Raw genomic sequence first — 15,226 nt, 5'->3', positions numbered from 1 at the left:
AATCTCCATCCTCAGAGGTTTATAAGTCCCGGCTTGACAAAGCCCTGGCTGGGATGATTTAGTTGGGGTTGGTCCTGCTTTGAGCAGGGGGTTGGGCTAGATACCTCCTGAGGTCTCGTCCAACCCTGATCGAGGCTTAGAATAACATTTCCCAACAAAAGGTTGGTTGAACTAAATGCAAACCCCTGTTATAATCCCCCCCATCCAGCAGCCCCAGGGCACGTTCCAAGCGTTGGATTCGAGCTGCTGAGTCAGCTTCCTGCAGTGAGTTTCAGCCTTCCCAGAGGTAATTTGTGAGGGCTCGCCATTTTTGGATGTTCTTGTTTAATTCCCCTCCATCCAATTCAAATGAGTTTGAAATTCCTCATAGCAACATTCTTTCACCTACTTTGGTAAACTGAGAACAGTTAGGAAATCTTGTACTGAGAGACCAGTCAGTGGGGAACAGAGCGATAGTCATTTGTAAACCAGTTGCATTAAGAACCACAGGTCTCTAGATGGGGGTAGGCCACCGTGGGGATGGGGGTGTCACAGACAATTTGGAGGGAGGTGGCGGAGTAGAGAGTGGAAGAGGTTGAATTAGGGTACATTTTCCCTTGGCCCCGAAAGGGGCAGCACAACATGCCCAATTAAAAGGGGGTGTCACGCCTGAAGAATTTACAGTATCCACCAAAATAACAGTAACAACAAGACAAACACAGAACACAATGTTTTGTTGCGACAGGGGACCCACGGCGTTCTGGGTTTTCTTCCACTGGTGCCAGCTTGCCCAGAAAGTGTCTGAAAAACAAAATAAATATTCCCCAGCCCCTGGGTGGGGACAGATGATTGCTTAAAAATGCCCCTTTCTTTTTACATTTTTTTGCCTGACTGCAGGAAAACCGAAGAATTACCTTTATATTTTGTTTGTTTTTTTTATTCAAAGGATACTTGTTGCATACCTAGGCAGAGGAGGCCTGTCTATGTAAACACGGTCTGTTCCTGAAGTCTTTCCCCCAGCTCATCACTAGATGTGAGGGGGGAGGTTATTCAGACCCTCCTTAAACTTGGTATTTAAAAACTCCTTATTGTCCCTACCTCTGCTGGCCTTAGACATCTCCTCCCATCTCTTCTTTGGCAGCTCAGATGAGGTGGTCGCGTGGTTAAGGTGATGGTCTGCTAATCCGTTATGCTTTGCATGCATGGGTTCAAATCCCATCTTTGTTGTGTGCATTTAGTCTTCTCCCCTTCTTCACAAACCACCATCTCCCCTTTGGTACAATGATAGACCAAGCCACATTGCTTCCTGTAAACAAAAACCTTCTCAGAAACTCAGACCTCCCTTGCTTTCAATAAAATATTTCTAAATCCGAGATTTCTCAAATAATTCTCTTTGTTCCGTATTTCTTAGTTTTTATCTCAAAAGGTAACATCCTCATAATCTCCCCCAAACACCCTGAGACCTGCACAAATAATTAAAATGCCCCCACCTCAGCAAGGCCACGACAGTGACCCACAGCTAGAGTGTCTAGGACAAGCTGTTCTGAAGGAGGCAACTCAAAGATTTTCATTCTGCTTCCCTTGGCAAGGTCTGAGTGGGAAAACAAAATCCCTCACATGGAAAGTTTTCTGCTGAGAAACCAATACTAGTCTGTTTGGGGACTTTGATTTGAATGGATTATTATTATTCTCTTCTGATCTCTGAATTATTTCAGTTCAGTCTTTGTCCTCCAGATGTGTTTCCAGGTGTTGAATTGCGGGGGAGAGAGGCCAAGTCATGACGTCTCTTCCCCTCTTTCATAGTTTCTTCCAACTTGCTAGGAAGTTCCTCTGCCTTGATGTGAGTCAAGCAGTGTCCATTGTCTCCGGGCTGTCTCGGAGGAGTCCGCATTGTACACGGTTCCTGGGAGAGTCCTTGGGAGCGTGGATACCTTCACTGGGCCAGCAGCGAGTCTGGCTCCTCCAGCGTCACACCGGAAAGGCTGGCGGTGGCCATTTCCCAGCCTCATCACATATTTCAGTGACGCACCCAGAGCAAAACTCCACCACTTCCCAGACAAGCCTAGCACACACCATCCACCCAGGTATTAGCCTTCAACAGATCATGACTTTTACAATGATAGCTCACCAGGCCGACTCTGTACAAACCATACCTTAATTCTATGAGAGTGGTGACTATGGGGCTTCCAGGGTGCTGCTTTGAGCACAGCCTGCCACCCCTGGGCTGCCACTGCAATGGAGACGTCCCCGTAGAGTCCCTCTCTCCCGGGATAAAGATGGCAGCAGGGCTGGCCTGGGTCAGCTGACGTGGGCTCCTGGAGCTCAAGCTGTGGGGCTCAAAACTGGGGTGCAGATATCACATTAATCCAGGACAGCGGCTTGGGCTGTAAAGTTGCAGGGGTACGTGTCTCAGCTCAGGCTCAGGATCCTGCTCTAGGAGCCCAGAAGGTTGGGAGGGAGTTTAGCAAGTGGAAATGGTAAAACCGCAGTGAAGTATTCCCCTGGACCCAATGACATTTCTCCATTTTTCTGTCTGCTTTGGGGCAGGGACAAAAAACACGTCCTGCTGCATTCGTTATTTCAAAGGGAGATTTAGGATTTTCATTCTCAGACACGGTGCACAAAGCAGGACTCAACCCTCGGCGTAAACTGAGTGAGCCGCCCACAGATTCTGGCAGCCCCAATGAGCCACTTGGTGTGAGAGCTCGGACCTGCCCCTGTCCCAGAGGGAGGGGGTCATCTGCGAGGGGACTGCACCACTGACCTATCAGCCCTTCACACCCAAACTTTCAGTCACTCTATCATCAGTGCCTGTGCGTGTAATTTAAACAGCAAAACCAGCATCACTGGGCTAGACCAAAGGTCCACCTATCTCTGTATTTTGTTTTCTGACAGCAGCCAATACCAGGTGCCCCAAAAGCCACTCAACAAGGCACCACTGGGAGCTGAACCCAGTATCTCCTGTTTACAAGACAGGTGCTTTAGCCAGCTAAGCCATGGTGCCCGTCTCTGGCTAACGTATGGTGTCTGCCCACACCTGACTCCCTGCCAACGCCCCCCACGGCCGGACAAGCGTTGCTTGTGTTGGATTCTGTAAAGCAGAGAAGCAGGTCTCATGGGAGGGCTCAGAGAAGTGTGGGTGTGATTTCCTCCCAAGGTGTGTGTGTGATTCTTTGGACAAGTCTGCGCTACAAAATTAGGTCAGTGTAACGACATTACTTTGGGGGGTAAAAAATTTAACACCGCTGAGCAATGCCGTTATGCCAACCTAATCCCGGTGTAGATAGCACTGGGTTAACAGGGGGACTTCTTCCCACCCACTCTGCCTCCTTGGCTGAGGCCTGCTGGTCCACCTTTCGCTCACTCCTCTCTCCCCGAGGCCTCCTTGCCGGCTGCTCATGCCTCTCCGCCCCCTACCCCAAGGTCTGCCCACCACCCACACCTCTCTGACCCCTCCCCTGAGACCCACCATGGCCGCCGCTCCCACCTCTCAGCCCCACCCATCAGACCCACCCAGCCTGCCACCCGTGCCTCTCCGTCCTGCCCTGCCCACCACTTGCACCTCTGTGCCCCTCCCCTGAGGCCCACCCTGCCCACCTCTTTCTTCATGCTGCTCTTGTTATTCCATGACACATTAAAGATGGAATGAAAAGCTGAGTTTCCTCCAGGGTGAGGAAAGGAAGGAGACACCAACCCCCTGGCAAAGCTCTGTGCCCCACAGAAAACCTGCCCCCTGCTATTACAGTCACTGATGTACTGGGGTTATGACGGGAAAGGGACTGTCTGAATTATCGAGGCAGGAATTTTACAACTATCTACAGCAACATCACTGGCCACAAATACACTCTCCTCATGCTCCAGCCAGAAGGGAAACGAGCAGGAATTCTTGTTCAGCCCTGGGCACACTTACACAACAGCACAGCAGTGAGTGTGTTGTGGACGCTGGTCTGAGGAAACAATTGGAAACGATCACTCAGTGAGAACAGAACTAGAGGGTCGTGAGAGCGCTCTATAAAGCAAGTAGTTGTGGCTGAGTGGTTAAGGTGGTGGACTCGAAATCCCTTGGGGGGGGGGGGGTCTCCCTGTGCAGGTTTGAATCCTGCCAACTACGGAGGAAGTTGTGGCTCTTTAGTTTCAGTGCCTGAGCATCCTTGGCCCCAGTGGGAGCCAGGCTACGTCTCTACATGACAGAGTTATGCTGCTTTAGTTAGAGCGTTTTAATTAAGCCGCTGTTACATGTCCACACTAGGCTGCTTGTGTCACCGGAGCTCATCCAGGCTAGCTGCTCTTGGGTTGCCACAGAGAGCAGTGCATTGTGGGACGCTATCCCACTGTGCAACTGGCCGCAGGGTGCTTTGGGAAGGGTTTGCAATGCCTCGTGGGCAGCCACATGAGGCAGGTTTCTCTATCCCATTGTTCCATGGGCACCCGACTCGATTGCCAGCTGCTTTTCAGCTGCCGTGGGCGTGGTGGGCAGAGAGTGTGTGTGTGTTGGGGACCGACAGTGTGTGTGTTCGGGGAGCGTGTGTGTTGTGGAAGAGTGAGTGTGTTGGCACGCTGTCCCTAAGCTCAGACAGCTGCTGGAAGCAACCAGTCCTGATTCAGGGGGAGCGGGACACCCCAGTCCTGAGTCAGGGGGAGGGGGGACACCCCAGTCCTGAGTCAGGGGGAGGGGTACAGCCCCGACATCAGCCCCCACTTCCCACACTGGCTCAGCACAGCCCAGCAGTCTCTGTCACATACACACACTCACACACACTGCTGCCTGCCTGGCTGTGTGTCAGGGTGCAGGACGAGGGGGGTTTAGAGGGCCATGGGCCCAGCACTTTTTAGCAGCCCTAAGAAAGGATGACGGAGGGGGGATCAAGGTGGAGCCTTGGGGGAAGAGGCGTTCTGTGGGTGTGGCCTCGGAGGGAGGGGTGGCATCAGGGAGAACGGGCGGTGTGAGATTGGGGCCTCAGGGAGAAGGGGCAGAGTGAGTGAGGGCTGGGGGAAAAGGGGTGTCATGGGGGCATCACAGTTCTGACGCCGGTGGCCCCCCCACTGTAAGGAAGATTCCATCACCCCTGCTCTGGGTCCTAGGTGTGGTGAATTTGTCAGGTCTGAGACAGGAGTTGCTTGTGAATGACAGTGACCCCTTTGCCAATTGGCACCAATAAGCTTTTGTCACACATTGCGACGGGGCAAGGCAAGACGGCTATAGTTAAGTAGTGAGGAACAGGTATTTTAGCCCCAGGCTAAACAAATCCTTGGTATCATGGTAACCAAATGGCAGTTGTTTCAGGTTAATCAAGACACCTTGGGCCAATTAAGATCCTTCTAGAAAGCAGTGGAGATAGCTAGGTTGATTGGAATACCTGAAGCCCATCAAGGCCTGGCTGGAACTAGTGAAAAGCCGCCCAGTTCGTCAGTGAGGCGCATGTGTCAGGATCTGTAGGAGGAAGCCGTGCTGTTGGAGGAACCAAGCAGTGCAAATCCACATCAGGTGCAAGGAAGGAGGCCCTGAGGTAACAGCGAAGGAGATACTGAGTGGGGGCTGCTGTGGGGAAGCGGCCCAGGGAATTGTACATGTCCTATTTCCCAAAAGTCAGCTACCATAGCTGCTACTATTAGGGTCCCTGGGCTGGAGCCCAGAGTAGAGGGCGGGCCCGGGCTCCCCCCTCCCTTCCCCTCCCCTCCCTGATTAATCATGGATACTGGGAAAAAGAGATTGTGCGAGGAGGGGTTGCTTCTCCTCACCTCCCTTGCTGGCTTATGATGGCTCAGTAAGCTGTGGCCCTTGCCTCTAGAGAGAGAGAAGGGCTACGTGGAGGGTCACAGTGAGCCTCTGAGGCTAGCAAAATCCACCAGGAAACGTGGGACCCATAGAGACAAGGACAGAGCTTTGTCACAACATGCACTGAGCTATACCCTCACCCCCTGATATAATAGAAAGGCCAGCACAAAAAACAGAGAAAGGAACAATAAGATACTAAAATAACAATGGTTGGAACTCTCCATTTCTCTCTGTCTTTGGGTGGATGGGTACTAAGAGCTGTAGCTACAGTTGAGGAACCAGGCGATCGGACAGCTGGCCCAGCCCTCCATACTACTACCTCTCTCACATATAGGGAAATGGGTCAAAATTGGAATTCATGTCATGACTCACTTCCCATAGGGGATCAGTCTGTCTCAGGCTCTGTCTATACTTCAAACACTGGAAGTATTTTTCTGACAACCTAACACTGTCTACGCTGGGACTGAGGTCACATTAACTACTTCTCTCCGTGGAGTGGACTTTTCACACCCCTGAGAGAGGTGGCTACGTCAACATCGCTTTTCAGCATAGACCAGACTTTAGATGGCTTATTGACCTAAAAGGTAATGGACTTCAGCCTTTTCCTTGGTGGTTGAGGACTGCAACTTTCCTACCTGCTGAACACATCCTATGACAGATGACTTTCCTTTGCAAATTAGAGAAGTGGGGAAGTCAGTGACCCTTACAGTCTAAGTGTAAGAACTTGTAAAAACTTCTGCAAATTCTCTCTTCGAATAATTTTGCTTTCACTAGAAATAGACTTTGGAACTAAGCAAAGTAAGTTCTATTTGAAACACAAAAATTTAAAATCTATACTGGGCCAATATTCACTTATACACTCTCACACACATTCTTCCACCCCAACCATTGGAGTGAGGTTTTCTACCAGAACTCCTTACACTACAGGGGGTCAATTAAAGCAAATTAACTTTTCAAGATCAGCTGTCACTGCCTGTATGACTAACAAAACAAAAAGCAAGACACTTTGTTTTACAAAGTGATTAAGATTCTCACACAATTAGTCTCCTACTCTTTAACCAATAAATTCATTTTCATTGGAAACAATAACATATTCAAAGAGCTCAAATTCTTGTCATATGAGTTCATTTTCTTTTAATCCCCGTTGCCAACAACTGAACCTTGGCTCTAGTTCTGGTTTGTCCCAACGTAGGTCCCAACCAATTCTCTGGGTTCCTATATCGCTGGTTCTTCTGCCATGTGTGTTGGTGGAAGAGGTCTCCTATGTGGGAATGTTTGCATCACGAGGAAAAAAAAAAATCTCTCTTTTCACACTTTTTAATCGTTCAAAGTAGGAGGAGGTAGAGGAGAAGGGATGTAAATGCATAAAACACAAGAGAAAACTGTCCTACACTAAAGGCATTTATCGGTATAACTATATTGCTCAGGGGTGTGAAAAATCCAGAGTTGAGCAATGTAGTTACACAGCCCTAACGCCCTGTGTAGATAGCGCTACGTCAGCAGGACATATACCTTGAGGGGGCTGGACTAATGAAGTCCGACGGGAGAGATCTCTCCCATTGGCTTAGAGCATCTGTAATAGCATGCTACACCAGTGCAGCTACATTGGGGCAGCTGTGCCAACATCAGCTTTATTGTGAAGCCGGAGCATCAGGACTCAACATGCGAGTATCTGGAAGTCTGAAATTGGAACCGGACACGTTCCTTGCCTCATTGGTTACCATCATTTCCACAGCCTGAAAGTCTTGGTTTCTGTGAAAATAGAATGAATTATATTGAAATTAGAATTCATTAAAGAAATGCTACTTGAAGGGTTTGTTGAAATATAGTTGTCAAGAAGAGAAACATTAAGGAGTGTGAGACAATGGGTCCTCAAACTAATTAACTTAGAGCTCCTACTGAGCTGGGAGATTGGTAAACATTAGTATGCAAGTAAGATATGTATGTATATTTGTCAGTTGCTGCTTCCTTTTGTCTCTTATGTTGAATTGGCTTATCTGTATAAACAAGTTAGCTTGAGCCTTTGCAGGGGGCTCACATATCTGGGTCCATTGGCAAAGTGCTTTGCTAATAAACAGAGTGGTCTGACAAATTATGTGAGTCCTGAATCTGACTTTGACATTACCCAGTCAGGCACCCAGTTTGGAATCCACGAGGAGGGAATGTCCTATGAAGCACTCTCTCTCTTTGGATCCAAATGGTGAAGGATGATTGTTCTCAATCTAACCCTGGCATGCTTTGGATCTGTAATCAGTGAGTTGTACAAACAAACAATTTTCCTTGGGACTTTGGTCACCATAGCTTCTTTTACTGGGATGGAAACCAAGAACGGAACGTGTACTCATTCAACCCCAGTTCTTTCCAAATCCTTGGCCTTGGTTAGGGTAAATGTACACTTCTCTGAAGTAGAATCCTTTACAAAAGCACTCAAAATCTCAGCAGTGTTAGTGAGGAATGGCTTCCTGAAACATGCCCAGCTTTTTTTTAATTTGGTGGCACAATTCCAGGCAAGGGACTGGATACAGGCCTGTTACTTATCAGAGCTGGAGTTTCTATTCAAAACTAGCTATTTTTCTGCAGCTATTAGATATCCAACACTGATTTCATTTCATACACTTTTTTTTAGCACCTACAAAAAATAAATTCAATAAAAAACCCACTTCTATTTCCTCAACATCTGCATCATGAAGGGGACCATTCCCCATGCCATAGAATTAGTTAGGTTATTTAAAATTTTTTAGTAACCTAGCATCCCCCATAATGGGGGACAAAACAGCCCCCTTGCCAGAAGTGGCTTTACCAATTGATGGAACCTGGGATTTAAACTCCAAATGATCACACGGTGCTTGGGATCCATCTGAATTCCCCTTCCAGGTTTTTGACACTTTCATCTCCAGGCATAGCGACTCTGATATAGGATTAAAGAAGTCAAAGCATCGTCTCCAAGCACAGACGGCTGAGAACGCTTCATCACATGACACTTTGAGAAGTGGAGGGATAGAATGTGATGAAGATCCCTCCTGTCTGAGCCATGCAGAGTTAACAGGTCTGGAGTGATGGGGAAGGAGGGAATCTCTGAGTCACCCCATCTCCTTCCAGTGTCACAGAGGCTGAAATGACCCTTCTTTTCCTGCCCCTGCTCCTCTTCCTTTAAATATAATTGGGAAAGTTCCCAATATAACTGCTCTTCAGCACAACCCAGAGCAACGTGAGAACAACTGGCAATGATATAATCTGAATCAGTGGTGATTCCGAACAATAGTTTTGCAATAGGAGGAATGGTATAGATGTGATGCTCCCTGGTTCCTGATAGGAAGGGCACACTCAAATTATTCATGAGACAATGGAGTAGATAGGAAGGACAAATGGGTCCACCTCAAAACAGGGTGAACTGCAAAAGGCAAAAATGGGCCACTCATTTGGACACGTTGAGGGATAACGGTGCTGCAAACAGTTCAAACAACTTGAAAAGTTACTATGTGGGAATCAGGAAAAGTATTAAAGAAAAAAAAATACGGATAGCCCTAGAGGTTTTTATGGTGTTGATCTCCTGTGCAGATTCTTGGATGGCTAACATGGGCTGAGTGCCAAGAGAAGGTTTTCCCACACTCACGGTATTCATAGGGCCTCTCCCCTGTGTGGTTCTCTGATGAGTAACAAGGTTTGAGCTGTGATTGAAGGTTCTCACACTCACGGCATTCATAGGGCCTCTCTCCTGCGCGGATCCTCTGATGCTTTATAAGGGCTGACTGGTCATATACGTTTTTCCCACACTCAGTGCATGCATTTTTTGTCTTTCCCCTGAGGATTTCCTGCTGTGTTGTGCTTTCCTTGAGGTCCTTCTGAGTTCCCCGACAGGAAATTAATTTACCCACTTTATCCCTTGGCCGATTTCCCTGCTCTCTCTCTGGTCTGTGCTGAATCTCACAGGATTTTCCCTGCTCATGACTCCTGGACACGTTCCTTTCCCATCTTTGTGATAATGCTCTGTGTTTATCCACTTGCCCAGCATTTTCCTGCTGAGAATTCTGCTCCTCTTTCTCACATGCCATCGCATCACCTGCTGCGACAGAGACACAAACCTCAAACAGGGATGGAAAGGGGAAGGCCAACGAAAAAAAGTGCTGGAGAGAGGTCAAATAAAAACAGGAACTGAACTCCTCCAAACACTTCCCCTAAATGGGAGAGAGGAGGGGATCAATTCAGCCTTCACATCCCATCCAAATTCATGGGGGGAAGGGAGGAAGCTACTGCCTGATGTCTGCTAGGATCTACAGGAAGCCATGAGCTATAGTTACCCTGAGGTTATGACCCCTGCTAGGGACAATAATGAACTGAGTGACCTCCCAAGGGCTTTGTAGGGCATCCCATAGGTTTCCTTCAGGCACTTACAGATTCTGAGTTGGTTTCATGTTTCCTCACCTTTGCAGGGAGCTCTCAGGATCTGTCTTTCCTCTGAACCCTGGAGCTCTGAGACCCATGGCTCTTCCCCTTGTTCCAGCTGGGAAAACACATCAGGTTTGGAAATGGGAAACCCTGCTCAGATGAAAGAAAACAAAGGAGTTCAGGTGATTGCATAAGACTTTGTCATAAAAAAAACAAAACATTCCATTAATTTAACTTCAGTGCTTAGTGTGACCTGGTGTGCCTTGGGGAGTCCTGACTGAAAACGCTAAGGTCAGGGCAGGCTAAAAAAGGGAGAGAAGATGCTCCCAGAACTGATGGCTAACACTGAAGTTAAAATCACCGACCACTCACAAACCATGCTTCTGATCCCCCACACTGGTTATTGAGAAGCCGAAAAAGATCACACAGCCCCCTTTATTGCATTCCAGTTCTCTGACTCCCAATCAGCACCTGTGTTCGGTACAGTGAGAGCTTATTTAAAAATTCTGGTCACAGAAACACAATGTTCTGACCCCAAAGGGTCAGCCATATTACCAGGTCAGCACAGGTTTGAATCATAGAATCTCAGGCTTGGAAGGGACCTCAGGAGGTCATCTAGTCCAACAACCTGCTCAAAGCAGGACCAATCCCCAATTAAATCATCCCAGCCAGGGCTTTGTCAAGCCTGACCTTAAAAAAAAGGTTTGGATCTTACCCAAAATACCAGGCTGCCAGCCAATCCTTTAGCCTCTAAACTAAAGGAAAGAAGCAAAGGTCAGATACATTCAGAAATCTATATATCGGGTTCTTCACGGTATTGGTGAGTTCCTGGCTTGAAAGTCCATCTGGAACATATCCACAGCTTGGATGGGTCATTCAGTCCTTTGTTCAAGGCTTCAGTTTGCAGAGAAGTTGCTCCAGAGGTAGGAAGAGGGATTGAAGAGAAAATGAAGATGATGCAGCTGCCCTTTCTATTCCCTTTGCCTTGTGGCTTGTACTTCCTGTGTCCCAAACACAAGCTTCACAGCACATGGCATGGAAAAGCCCTGGAGTTCTCAGTACACAGGCATACCCCTGCATGTCTTGCTGACTCAATAGGTGTATCCCCTTGGTTCTTTTCATGGGCTCATTGTACAGCTGATGACCCTTGACAGGCCAGTGAAGAGGCTCCGCAGTGCTGATGCCAGTCTGTCCGGGGGTGTCACCCAGAAACACTGCACAAGACTGGAAATACAGATATACCCTACATGTCTATAACTCACAACACAAAGGTGGTACAAAACATAGAAACAAAATGATCATACTTGGAAAATCATAGCATTTTCACTGACACCTTACATGGCATATCTAGCATGATTCATTGCAATTTCATCATATTGGTATTTTATTATTAATTATTATTATTAAAGTGTCTCACAATTCCCTACAGCGTCACACCTAGTAAACCAGTGAATTCCCAGGACCAGCTCCCTGGGTCCCTGAAGATGCTGAGCACTCTGCTTATGAGGGATTGAAATACCCACATATCTGCTGGGAACACACACAGACAGGCACAGTCTGTCCCCTGTGACAAAGTTCCTGCTCTACCTTGGTGGGTCTTGCGCTTATTGGCGGATTTGCTCGCCTTGGAGCTTCACGGCAGCCCTCAGCTTGGCCATTTCTCTGAACCCACAGTCCAGGTTGACGACTCCTGGGTCTGACCAGGAGTTGGGAGGATTTGGGGGGAACCCGGGCCCGCCCTCTACTCCGGGCTCCAGCCCAGGGCCCTGTGGAATGCACCTGTCTAGACTGCCTCCTGGAACAGCTCTGCGACAGCGACAACTCCCTGGGCTACTTCCCCACGGCCTCCTCCCAACCCCTTCTTTATCCTCACCATAGGACCTTCCTCCTGGTGTCTGATAATGCTTGTACTCCTCAGTCCTCCAACAGTCCATGGTCTCACTCTCAGCTCCTCGCGCCCCTTGCTCCCAGCTCCTCACACACACCTCACTAACTGAAGTGAGCTCCTTTTTAAACCCCAGGTGCCCTGATTAGCCTGCCTCAATTGATTCAAGTAGCTTCTTGATTGGCTGCAGGTGTTCTAATCAGCCTGTCTTACTGGTCTCCAGAAGGTTCCTGATTGTTCTGTTACTTTACCCAAGGAAAAGGGACCTACTTAGCCATCTGGCCTGACTCTGTCACAACCCGTATGTTCACTCTTCTAGAAAACTATGATCAATTATTTACATAGTATGGCTTGTTTGAGGTATCATTTGAAAATGCATAATCTATAGAATATTATCCTCCTGTTAAAATATGTCAAATTGCCATTCTCCAGGAGGGGGAAGGTGTGAAGAAGACTTTTACATTCCTTCACAGGGACCACTTGAAGCTCATATCTACAACAGACAGCCGGTCACCATGACTCAGCTGAGAACTGAAGTTGTTTGTCGTACAAAGGACTGAATTATAAAAAGAGGGGAGGAAAATGCTTGAGACTCTCTCTCTCCCCCTTTTCCTCTGCTCATGACAGCTCCTGAAGAAACTGAAGTTGGCAGCAGGGGCGAATTAGGGGGACTTCTGGCTAAAAGGACAGCCAGCCTGCCTCAGGATATGGTGAGAGAAACATTTGCTTTGTTTCCGTTTTAGCTCGTTAACTTAGATGTTAGTTTGTGTTTTATCTTGCATTTCTTTTGTAAACAATTCTGGCTTTTATACCTCATTACCTGTAGTCAATTAATATGGTTTTTTGACGGTACTTAGCCATCTCATTTTATTGTTTCATCTAACCAGTGTGTTGGGATTAAAGTGTGTTGGAAAATCCATTTGGGATAACAAGGCTGGCACGTGTCATTTTCCACTGATGAAATGACAGACTTCATATGACCTTGCGTCGTTCAGTAGTGTGCTGGACAGTGAAAGATGCACAAAAGTCCGGGACCAGAGAATTTTCTGGGCTTCTCCTGTGGTGCACTGTAATTCGTGAGTCGCTGACTAACAGCGCTCAATACTGTGTAGCTGGCAGCGAGTTACATGCTGGAGACTGGGTGTTAACTGCCCAGGAGTGGCTGTTCTCACAGTAAAGCAGTGTAAAAGCCACCCCAGCTTGGGCAACTGAGGGGAAACAGCTGTTCAACCAGTCAAGATTGCACTGTGGTTAATGGCACAGACACTCAATTTCAAAGCATCTCCTAAAACACAGAGAAAGTAAATCCATGTCCCAGAAGTTGAAGACTCCAGACAGAGGACAAGTCTCCCTGGAACTGCTTCTTGCAGAGAGAGAGAGAGGTCCAGACACAATGAGAGAGTCCTGGGGAAGCTGGGAACACTAAGAATGGGCTGGTGGGGTTCAGTGGAGAAAGGGAACAGGAAGGGCAGGGATATCACTGAATGCAGGATCTCAGCAGTCCGAGATGTCAGGATAGCACCTAGTGCAGACCATTGGAAAACATAATCCCAACTATACACATAAAATGATGGGGTCTACATTAGCTGTTTCCACTCAAGAGAGGGATCTTGGAGTCATTGTCGATAGTTCTCTGAAAACATCCACTCAGGGTGCAGAGGCAGTCAAAAAGCGAACAGGGTGTTGGGAATCATTAAGAAAGGGATAGATAATAAGACAGAACATAACTTGCCTCTATATAAATCCATGGTACGCCCACATCTTGAATATTGTGTGCAGATGTGGTCGGCCCATCTCAGAAAAGATACATTGCAATTGGAAAAGGTTCAGAAAAGGGCAAAAGAACCCGGACTAGGAGTATGAAACAGCTTCTGTATGAGGAGAGATATGTAAGACTGGGACTTTTCAGCTTGGAAAAGAGACAAGAGGGCATATGAGAGAGGTCTATAAAAGCATGTCTGCTGTGGAGAAAGTAAAGAAGGAAGTGTTATTTACTCCTTCTCAGAACACAAGGACTAGGAATCACCCAATCAAATTAATAGGCAACAGGTTTATAAGAAACAAAAGGAAGTATTTCTTCACACAACGCAGTGTGAACCTGGGGAACTCCTTGCCAGAGGACGTTGTGAAGGCCAAGATTATAATAGGGTTACAAAAAAAAAAAAACAAACACCATGAGAAATCTATTGAGGACAGGTCCATGACTGGTTATTAGCCAGGATGGGCAGGGATGGTGTCCCTAACTTCTGTTTGTCATAAGCTGTGAATGGGTGACAGGAGATGAATCACTTCATGATTCCCTGTTCTGTTCATTCCCTCTGGGACACCCGGCGCTGGTCACTGTCGGAAGACAGGACACTGGGCAAGATGGACCTTTGGTCTGTCCCAGTGTGGCCGTTCTGAAATACTAGGGAACCTAGTGAGTCCAGTGCAATGGGAGGGAGTAGGAAAATCCCTGGCTGTGGAGAACACTGGGAAATTAGAAACTATCATTCAGAAGCAACAGACTCTAAATAGTCTAGAAAAGCAGAATGTGAAAAATAAGAATCGGGGTCATGTGACTTCAGGAATGAAGGACTCAAAAAACCAAGTCTGCAGAGAAGAGAGATTGTGGCTATTGCACATGGGGATGGGGGGAGCAACTCTCCAGGTCTCAAGGATTTTCACCAGCAACCGAGGCCATCGTCCCATGCACAGTTCAATCCGGAGCAGTGAGGAGTTGTGTCATCTGTAATCCTGGCTGAGTTTCAATGCTCTGCTGCTGGAGCTCCCTTGTCTGGATTCCCCCAGCCACCATTCAAGGTCTGTGTGATCAGTAACCCTGGACCAGCCGCTCTGACCCCAGCAGCCTGCTTCTTACACCCCAAGCACATTCTGGTCTGGGTGGAGAAGGCTCAGGGTTTGAGAGAAGGCCAGGGGTAGGAAGCTTCTGTTCGTTATGCTGGACCTAACCCCCCGTTTTACTTGTGCAAACAGGAGATATTTGACACTGTGCGATTCTGCTCCTGTGCTCTCTTCCCACAGCGTTCAGCAGCAGGGGAGGGTCCCTGGTCGTGTGTGTGTCACTGGCATGCTGGGGTGATGCTGGAACAGGACAGAGCAGAGGTGGGATTGTGGGGGTGGCGTGAACCTCATCTCTTCCGTTCCCCTTCCAAGAACCGAGGGGACAGGAACCCTTACCCAGCGAGGTCACAGTCTCA

At 47.9% G+C, this 15,226-nt stretch overlaps 1 non-coding gene across 1 annotated transcript; it reads right to left on the bottom strand.

Moving 5' to 3' along the window:
• Positions 1–2,909: 2,909 nt before the first annotated feature.
• Positions 2,910–2,983, bottom strand: TRNAT-UGU (transfer RNA threonine (anticodon UGU)). The gene has a single exon. It is a non-coding gene; the product is annotated as a tRNA-Thr (tRNA).
• Between the last annotated feature and the right edge of the window lie 12,243 nt (positions 2,984–15,226).

The sequence above is a fragment of the Eretmochelys imbricata genome, chromosome 28, assembly GCF_965152235.1.
Source record: "Eretmochelys imbricata isolate rEreImb1 chromosome 28, rEreImb1.hap1, whole genome shotgun sequence".
In the NCBI taxonomy this organism is placed as follows: Eukaryota; Metazoa; Chordata; order Testudines; family Cheloniidae; genus Eretmochelys; species Eretmochelys imbricata.
Note: the sequence above shows the minus strand (reverse complement) of the source record. Positions and strands in the feature narration are given on the sequence as shown.